This window comes from Magallana gigas, chromosome 7, assembly GCF_963853765.1.
Source record: "Magallana gigas chromosome 7, xbMagGiga1.1, whole genome shotgun sequence".
NCBI classification, from domain to species: domain Eukaryota; kingdom Metazoa; phylum Mollusca; class Bivalvia; order Ostreida; family Ostreidae; genus Magallana; species Magallana gigas.
The window spans coordinates 28,743,602-28,754,160 of record NC_088859.1 but is presented as its reverse complement, the minus strand read 5'-3'; positions in this window follow the sequence as shown (position 1 = coordinate 28,754,160).

Here is a 10,559-nt window from a genome sequence, read left to right as displayed (position 1 = left end):
AACGGACAGACGACAGACGGACGAACGTAGGCTAAACAGACTGTCGACGTCTTTCTACTTGGTTCAAAAGAAAACCTTTTATACATTTCCTAGGAAAAAATCGGACGTTTTCAAATTAAGTTGAAACATACTTTAGTTCTAAATATCATCTCCTCTGAAAATCGCACAGTTATTTCTATGGAACATAAAAGACCATAACCCTCAAACAATGAATACGAACATTTTTTTTTCAAAGGTAGCCCAGTTCATCGCACAAAAAGAGATCTGTACGAGGATTTCGTCGATAAACACGTCATATTTGTAAGGATAAACAATTTTAAGAAACCGACGTATGAGCTATTCGATGGAAGACTTCCTAAATATACCAAGACTCGAAACAGGAGGAAACACTCTTTCATTGTTGTTATCGTGAAGAAATCGGAAAAAGTGGAAGAGAAAAAAATATCGTTTTTAGGAAAACTCGATGCTTTAATCTCGGTTAAGATAAAAAATGGAGGATGCAAAGCCAAACGGGATAAAACGCGTCCTGATAGAAGACAAGACAGTATTAGAGTTAAACCAAACACCTGTAAAGATCCGGCCCAAACAAAAATTCTAATAGACGATTATTTTATTTGTCCCATTCAAGCACAATAACTAAATTCAAATATATATTTAGCCGAATTTAACGTACAGGACAAAAACGACCGTTGTGTGTTTTCGGAAAAGGGTTCGTTTTCCGTTGGAGCTGGAATCAAGAAAAATGTAGACACCAAAACTCGAAGAAAGGCGAAGGACTGGTTTCTAGTGAATCACTTACAGACATCTGAAGTGGTAGACGGGAAGGAATGTGTTACAAAATGAGCCTCCTTTCACATAGGCATCCCCTCGTTGTGAAACACGAGGGACGCCTTAACTTTGCATCGCCTTAAGGTCAGATGCGACCTATCTTCCATTTTTCCTATCTCCACAATGTGAAGATTTTCACTTTGTAATTTCATAATTATATATTTATGTAATATGATTCTTTTTTCATTTAGATATAATGTGTTCAATTGAAAATGTATAGTATGACTTTACTTAAAAGCATTCAAATGCATTTTGCGAGCTATTTTAAGGAAAATTTGAAATATTCTAGCTCCGAAACGAGTCTGGTAGTATACTCTGAAATTTTGGTAATTAAAAGGTTTAAATGTTAATAAAATAAATAAGGAATAAAATATGAAGGAAAATTTTATGCAATTGGGGAACGTCTCGTGTGTCATTAACTTTGCATCGACATTTTATACAATACATTTTGTGTTCCATTTTTGTGATACCAGAAAGGGAATGCATGTAGAGGATACTAAGTACTATAAATCTGCATGTCATTCCGACTTGTATTTTTGTTGCTAATTCGTTTAAGTTGATAGTGTTTTTGGTTTCCTGATTTATGATTAATGTGTAATAAATTTAGAACGACTTCTTAAACGAAATGGAGTTAAATTCCGTTCGTTGTAGTGTAGAAATATAAAATAATCTACATGTTTAAGAAAAGAACTTGTTTTAGATAGTTAAATTCCTGTAGAAATTTCAAATTTCCAATGAAGAAAGCTAGGATTTTTTTTTAAAGTCTTACGTGCATTACAATAAAATTATTTTTCATTAGGGAATGATCTATTAAATGGCACGAAGGTATATCAATTTTTGAAAGAAACGTTTTTTAGAACAGCGAACAGCGCCGGATAATTGCATGCAGTATGTCGTTGTCATTAGCAAATTTTTTTACAACAGTTGAGGAAGCAGCCAGAGCCATTGGAATATCGTGGCCTGTATTTTTTCTACAACACTTTGTACTCGCTTTTTATTTGGTCCTCGACATTGTTCTAAATATGAAAAAAATGGAAGGAAACTTAAAAAGACACTTAAGAGAGTAGATGAATGATTTTTTTAGATTTATTTAAAAGAGTTGTGCAATAATAAAATGTTTCCTAAAATTTTAGATTTCGTTTTAGTTTGCTTTGAAATTACATGTAATAAAAAATGAGCATGATTATTGCAGTCAACAAAAATAATATACGACTTAGATGGCAAATTCTTGTGAATGAACCCCATTTATGAATAACAGGTCTGTTCATAAAAAAGTTATGTTCTCTTCAAAGGAGTTATAAGATTGGAATAAAATAGAGGTTTGGAATTAGTTTATTGTAAGAAATGCTCCTCTTCTTAACTTAGAATCTTCGTTTTTTCTTTTCTACTATTGATCATCAAGATGGCAAAAAGAGTGCATGGATTAGGCGAGCAAGGAGTCCATCAAAACCTTGAAATTCATGACCGCTTGTTTACTTGACCATTTGTTTGTTACTCTTACGGAAAAAGTACTTTCTTTTCAAACACTATAAGGTAAAAATATTGAAAAGGAAGTTATACCTCTTATGCTAACTGGTATAAGTAAATTTGAATTTGTTAAATTAGTAATCTGTGTTTTATTATATTATTAGTTTGTTTACTTGTTATAATCAACAACAACAACAACATATTCTGCCAAAATATGAATGCAAATGAAATTCTTGGTACTTTCCTCCTATGCAAAAATGACTGATTATTTTAAGTTTTAGAGCAGAAGCCCTTTAATGGCCATATCTGGTCATATTTTCACCAAACTAGCCTGGATGAAGCATCTTATGATACTCATGTCCTTGATAGGGTTAAAGTATGAATCTGAACACCATGTTTTAAATGCTGGAGGAGGTAAAGGTTTCTGGAGCCGATACAAGTTTGTTGGAGCAGGAGCTCTTTGATGGCCATATTTAGATTATGAATGGTTCTATCTTCAACTTGAATGTATGATTCAGCTTGTGATACTGATGCAATGTATATTATAGGCTTTTATGCATGATCTAAACCACAATTTTGAACAATGGAGTTATTAAGGTTTTAAATGCTGGTTAAAATATTCAGAGTAAGAGAAAGTCCCTTCTGAAGGCAAAGTTTTATCTCTACCAAACTTTAATTGATGATGCATCTTGTCATCTATGTATTGGACAAGCTTGGAAAATGAATCTGAGCCCCTTATTCAAATGGGCACAGTTGCAGATTTACTTATGTAAATGATCACAGAGCTAGCTGCAGGTACTGAAAGTGATCTTGATTATCTAAATTCTAAGACAGGTTTAAGAATTTAGGATCTTGGAGCTGGCTACTTTATGAAGTTAATCCTTTTTATACTCAATCAGACTTGCAGTTAATATAGCTTTTGGTGTGTAATATAGACGTAGCTTCAGACACAGAGCTTGATAATTAGAATGCTTGGCCGGGGCAGCTGTTGGAGTTGCTCAAAGCAGGTTTAAATGTTGGAAGAAAATAAATGCTGAATATCTTACCAACTGTCATGGTTTGTTATTAACTTTATATTTGAAACTACAGATGCAGAGCCTGATCTCCATTATCAAGTATCAAGAAAACCTGGTCTTATTTCAATCAAACTTACTTGATGGATGTGATTGTTAATAAATGATATATAATATGATTAATATTCCAATGATATTGCAACTTTTGTAAAGTCATTTCGCATTGTATTATCATGAAGTGAAATTTGAGTAACTGTTATCTATTCATAAATATACCTTTCTCTTTGTACAAGACAATAATTCACTTCTAGACGAGGACGTCTCATTTTTCGAAGCGCGAGGGAATTATCATGAAGTGAAATTTGAGTAACTGTTATCTATTCATAAATATACCTTTCTCTTTGTACAAGACAATAATTCACTTCATTTATAATTGCTAATTATTTTATTAACTCTTACACCTCACCTTTGATTTAATTGACTCACTCATATTGAAGTTTTACTCTATGACATATGTCACTCGTGCTTAAGTGCTTATTTCTATTGTTTTCAATTCTTATTTATATTGTGTTATACACCATTGTCGGGAGAGAGGAATTTTAATAGGTTTCGGATTGTTCGGGTGTAGTTTTTGGATTCCCAGAAATCACCCATACCGACCTAAAGTTCAAATAAAGTGCTTTTTACCATCTAAAGCATTTTAGTTTTATTGTCGCCGGATATATAGAAACACCATAATTTCCCCGGTGATAGTTTGGTGGAGATATCCTAAGGGTATTTTACCCGGGACTGCTACATATACTTTGTAGCAGTTAGATCCTGCGTACCAGCAACCGAGCGAGTTTCCAAGAGCATCAACAAACGACGATAATACAACCTAAGAGCAGACGATTCAACCGCCTTTTACGACCATATACCAACGTCGCTGCTTTTCGAGTTTTGGACATCCCAGGACTTGCACGGACATACTCTACGCCTGGATTCCATCCAGCATATAACAAGAGATGGATGACGTCATCCTGCGAACACTTGTTCTCATTCTGTGTGTTTCGTGTGTGGATTTCTTTGCCATTATGCTAATATGTTCTTTTAAGCGACCGATTTATTGCATTCGAATCCTAGGAAAATTTTCCTGGTGTGGCGACCGACGACAAAGGTTCGTTTTAAATATGGTTCAGCCCAGAATGCCGTGTTGCAGTTGTGGATCTCCGCAATGTAGAACGCATTTTGCATATTCCGGCCAAGACCTAAACAAACGACGCTGAGATACAGACCGCACATTCCCTACAAATCATTCCGGTGATCTTCTAGACGAGGACGTCTCATTTTTCGAAGCGCGAGGGAATTATCATGAAGTGAAATTTGAGTAACTGTTATCTATTCATAAATATACCTTTCTCTTTGTACAAGACAATAATTCACTTCATTTATAATTGCTTAATTATTTTATTAACTCTTACACCTCACCTTTGATTTAATTGACTCACTCATATTGAAGTTTTACTCTATGACATATGTCACTCGTGCTTAAGTGCTTATTTCTATTGTTTTCAATTCTTATTTATATTGTGTTATACACCATTGTCGGGAGAGAGGAATTAGGTTTCGGATTGTTCGGGTGTAGTTTTTGGATTCCCACAAATCACCCATACCGACCTAAAGTTCAAATAAAGTGCTTTTTACCATCTAAAGCATTTTAGTTTTATTGTCGCCGGATATATAGAAACACCTTATTTTCCCGGGTGATAGTTTTATCTAATTTTGTATTAAATGATATAATACGATATAACATCATACGATACAATGTCGTATTGTAAGGTATGACACAACATCATATCATGGGATGAATACTGTATTGCGTCATGTAAACAATATTGTATTATAACATATGATACAAGACCATATCATTTGTTATAATATGGCATTGTATCATAAGATATGAAACAGTATTCGTACAGTGTAATCTGACAATATCACAATATACATGATATAAATATTGTGTCATGACATGTGGTGTAAACGAATAGTGTGCAAAATAAAAAATCCAAAGGAAAAGTACAATACAGGAGCAGAGCAAAAAAGGACCTGTAAAAAAAATTAGAGGTAGGGCCATGTGCCATGGAAGAGTAATCATCCTCTGCTTACCGGTTACACTCGTCGTGTGCTCTTTGTCGTCATCGGGAAAACAAATAAAAACGTAGACAATTAGGTGATTAATTATAGTCTAACACTAAGTATGAAAAACGTCCCTCAGCATGCGACCCAGAGGAAGATTGTATTTGCTGACAAGGTCGTTGTATCGACCATAAAACTTACGAAAAGATGACCTCAAATGAGACTGTTGATAGTCCTGTGTTATAAACTTGTTTGTCAGTAGCTTACCTCGCCTTAACAAAAAGGCCGATCGGCCACATTGCTTACCTGAGCCATAAGGAAATCAGATTTAAGGAGTCATATAAAAATATTTTGACAATGTAGTATAATAAAGATATAAAAAAGAATTTCAATTTTTCTTCAGATATTATTGTGATAAACATTGAGCTACTTTTGAACAGGATGAATTTAAATTCATATCACATAATGAATATTACAGTTCTCAAGAAAATCTTAAGCAATATCTGTTAACCTACATCAAACTTTAAGCCCCTTGTGGACCCAAAAATTGTCCAAGTTCTAAGCAATGGATATATCAGGATGCTAGCATTTCAGTAAAACCATGTAATATAACATTTAGGTTTACAAGAATAATTTAATTTTTTTCCTATGTAAAAACTGCCCTTTCCCATATTGTGGTCCCACCTACCCCCGGGGGTCATGATTTTCACAACTTTGAATCTACACTAGGAAGCCTCAATTTCATCTTGCTTAGCTGATTGTTTTCTGAAGAGAAGATTTTTAAAGATTTACTCTATATAATCCTATGTGAAAATTTGATCCCTCATTGGGGCCCCACCCATCCCTCTTGGGTCACGATTTTCTTGAGGATGCATCCACATAAGTTTCAGCTTTCCTAGCTAATTACTTTTTGAGAAGAAGATTTTTTAAGATTAACTCTATATATATCCCTATGTTGAAATTCGACCACCAATTGTGGCCCCACCATACCTCTGGGGGTCATGAGTATACACTACCAGAGGATGCTTCAACACAAGTTTCAGCTTTCCTGGCCAAACGGTTCTTGAGAAGATGATTCTTGAAAAATTCTCAATATTTTCAATAATTTTTTATTAAATCCCCTTCAAAAAAGGTGTAGTCCTTAATTTTTACAATTCTGAATTCCCTTTGCCTAAGAGTGCTTTGTACCAAGTTTGGTTAAATTGGCCCAGTAGTTCTCGAGAAGATGTCAAAAATGTGAAAAGTTTACGGACAGACGGGCGGACAGGCGGACGGACAGACAGGCGACAGACAAAATGTGATCAGAAAAGCTCAGTTGAGCTTTCAGCTCTGGTGAACTAAACACTATTCCATTTTATTATTATACTTTCTGCAAGTTTGTCTCTCTAACTAAATGAATGCATGTTAACCACTACTTTTTCAACATGGCCAAGAAAAGATTGCATAATGATTGTTATGTAATGTCACTAATTGATATGAAAGTAAAATAGGGCTTTAGGATAACACGTTTCATAACTGTTTACCGTACTCATATGAAATCGACTTTAAACAGAATCGATAATAGGAAAATATTGTTTTACTACATAATTCATAGTTTCTTTTTCCGCTTTAGAAAACCACATCATGAAGGTCATACATTTTCCAGTTTTTCATTCTATCCAGTAGTTAAGGTGTTCTGATTCCAACGGAAGACCTAATTGTTTTCTACTGGTTTTTATAATTAGTTTTTCACAGATGATTACCAATGGTCATAATTTAGACATTTTTGAATTTATGTTTTCGTTACTTCCGGTTCCGATTTACGGATTATTTTGTATTTTTTACGACCTAGTTTGTGCAACTCAGAAACTATCAGAGATATGACCATGACATTTTCAGGATTGGCGCAATGTACATAATTATGTATCTCGAGAATAGATATACATATTTTGTATAGCATTGTAGAAGTGAAAATGTCAGCATTGACAATTCTCATCGATTTCACGAATCGAAATACTAATGTCTGTCCCCATAAGGATCTACAGGTCATGCCCCTAAAATGATCAATCAATTGTATAAAAAATGAACAATTTTAGATGAGTGTAAGAACAAAAAATGATAGTATTCGCAAGACTTTCGTATGGAATCAAGACAAAGGGGATGACCCCTTTAACTAAACCAAGAGACTCGTAAAGTCTATAACGAATACAATTAAATTCAAAAATGATATAAAATTTGGAATGCATTATAGAAGCAAAGCTGTTGATCGAAACAATATCTTTTAAAAAAAATAAATGCCACACCCATCCTATTTATGATTTAATTAGAGATTTTTATTCATTATCTGAAAAGGGGGTAATTAATAAATTGTGTAGATATGTTGTTGTTTTTACCTCAGAAGTATGATCTTTTGGGGTCAGAAGGGTTAAACTTTTTGCAGTATAATCTGCGACCCTTCCCATTCAGATTTTAAATTTTAAATATTGAATTCGGTCTAGACTGTTGTGATTTAGCTCCTCTCAGCTTTTCTGAGAGAAACTCAACATATCCTTGATTTCATGTATAAGAAAATCAATGTCATCTCGGCCTGCTCTAAACAAGACATGAATAGAATAAAGGGGGAAATCTACTTTACAACAGGTTTCTTTGTGGTGATCTGTCTAAAAGAGTGGGGATCGATAACATTCTTGGGACCTGAATCAATGTTCTGTAGTTCCTGAGCCGAAGATTTAAATCTGTTTTACACAAAAAAATTAAAAAATATTTTAACAATCAGCCAGGATGTAAATAAAGATCTCGTAGAGTCTCGTTATCAACTTTATACTCTATATATTCTATACTGTGAGAACAACTGTCTGTTTTACTGCAACCATTGTCACCTAAAATTTTGTCATCCGTGCAGAGATATACATCAGGGGAGTCCAGTTACCAAAAACCATGAAGTGGTTCCTTACCGACAACGCAGAATACAACCAAATAAGATCCACGTCGAGAATATCATCTTATTTGTTTTTATAACAATAATTTTAAGCGCTGTAATCGATGGATTTATCGTCTACAATACCGGGGAACAGAAAGAGCAATACAGTGAGAAGTCAAAAGTGAAACCAACACTATCTCTTTCTTCCTCTGTCACCAAGGCCAGGGAGTACACACTGCCAGGTTTTGATAATGTATACCATATTTCACTACCATTAGGTAGGTTCTGGGGCAGCGACTGGACAGGCAACCTTGTTGAAACAGATCTATACGGGAATCAGCTGAAGAGGATACAAACCAATGGTGGACGTGGCCATCACGCAGTCACATATGATGGGGATTTGTTCTATACAGACAGAGACAACAATGTTATCAATATGATAACACAGGATAATATGATAACTGAATTCCTTAAAACAGGAGACTGGGAACCAATAAGCATACACTCCTCCCACATCAACGGGGACGTACTAGTGGGGATGATTAAGGATAGAGAGGCTAAAATTACGCGATACAACGAAGAAGGAACAGAAATACAAAGCATACAGAAGGACAACAAAGGACAAGAACTGTATAGTTATCCACACTACATTACAGAAAATCTCAGTGGTGATATCCTTACATCAGACTTATTTAAAAATGCTGTAGTGGTGGTAAATAAAACCGGACAGCACAGGTTCTCCTACACAGGTCCGGGGTCAGGGTTTTATCCCTATGGTATATGTACTGACATCCTCGGTCACATCCTGGTGTGTGATGGTCTCAGTAACACTGTACATCTCGTAGATCAGGATGGTCAATTCTTATCTCCGCTAGTCACACCACAACAAGGAGTAGAATATCCCCGTGGCGTGTGTGTGGACGATGAAAGCAATCTTTATGTCGGACAACGAAACACAAAATCTATAACAGTGTACAAGTATCTACAGTGATCATAACTTTTGTGTGAAAATAACTCTTAAATTAATCATAGGCTTCTATTATGAACACAACCTCAAGGTACAATTTTTGAATAATATTATATTTTATGTTGCTTATAGAATTTACAAATTTAAGATGTTATGTAGATTTCAAGATAAAATGAAACTTCTCAAAGTCTAAACGAATATGTAAAGAATTACTTAATAAGAGATATGAATTACATTACAATGTACTTAAAATCATCGAAATATTCATCAAAACTTAAAACATTAATAAATATATTGTGATTACTATTGTATACCCTAGACACTTAGGGTCTGCCTATGTGTATATGTGCTACACCCGGGGACCATGTGATGGACTGTATGTAGATGTGTTTGTCCTCCGGGTTAGCCAGGGTATTACATGTACATTTACTTAATATATTTCTACCTTTTACTAAGATAGCTTACTATGTACCAGTTTTTTCATATTTTGTACACAATTTTTGTATGTGTGTTTGCACATGTATATTAGACGCAAATATTGTGAGTCATAGTTATGCATATCTATAGATTATCGAGGTACATGTATCTCTACATACATATTACATAAACCATTATATACCAAAATTAAAAACATTATTTCTATGTATAAATATTTATATATATAAACATGTATTAATATACATGTTTTAAGACAAATAGTTAGATACTTTTAAATGTCTTCTCAATGAAAACTTGTGCATTATTTGTAGCATTAATATGAAAAATTAAGGAATTATACAAGATTATACGCTAATAATTGAAATTTTTGAAGTTTTTGTATATTTGTTTACTCTTGTGAATAATGATGATGATAATAATAATAAAAAATAACACTTAAATTAATTTAAATTAGTATCAGAAATATGATTTTTTTTTTCGTGTAGAATAGTAGTATTAGGTAACAAGAACACGTAAAAGGTAGATAAAACTGATCAATTCATTTTTAATGTCGCACCTTCTGGTATTGTTAGTGTAAACTACATGTACAATGCATTATATACCATATGAAATTGTTTGTTGTTTTATTAAATGAGAATGTAGATCAGGTCATAACATTTTATAAATTGGTTTTCAACACCAGATTAAATTATTATATTATTTTTTTTATTTGAATGTTGTTTACAACACAACTGAACAATAGTGCTGAAAGTTATAGCAAATTTACACAGTCATACGCCTATATAGCATAGATAGTATTCACCTCGTAGTCTACTGTCTTACTTAAAAAAAT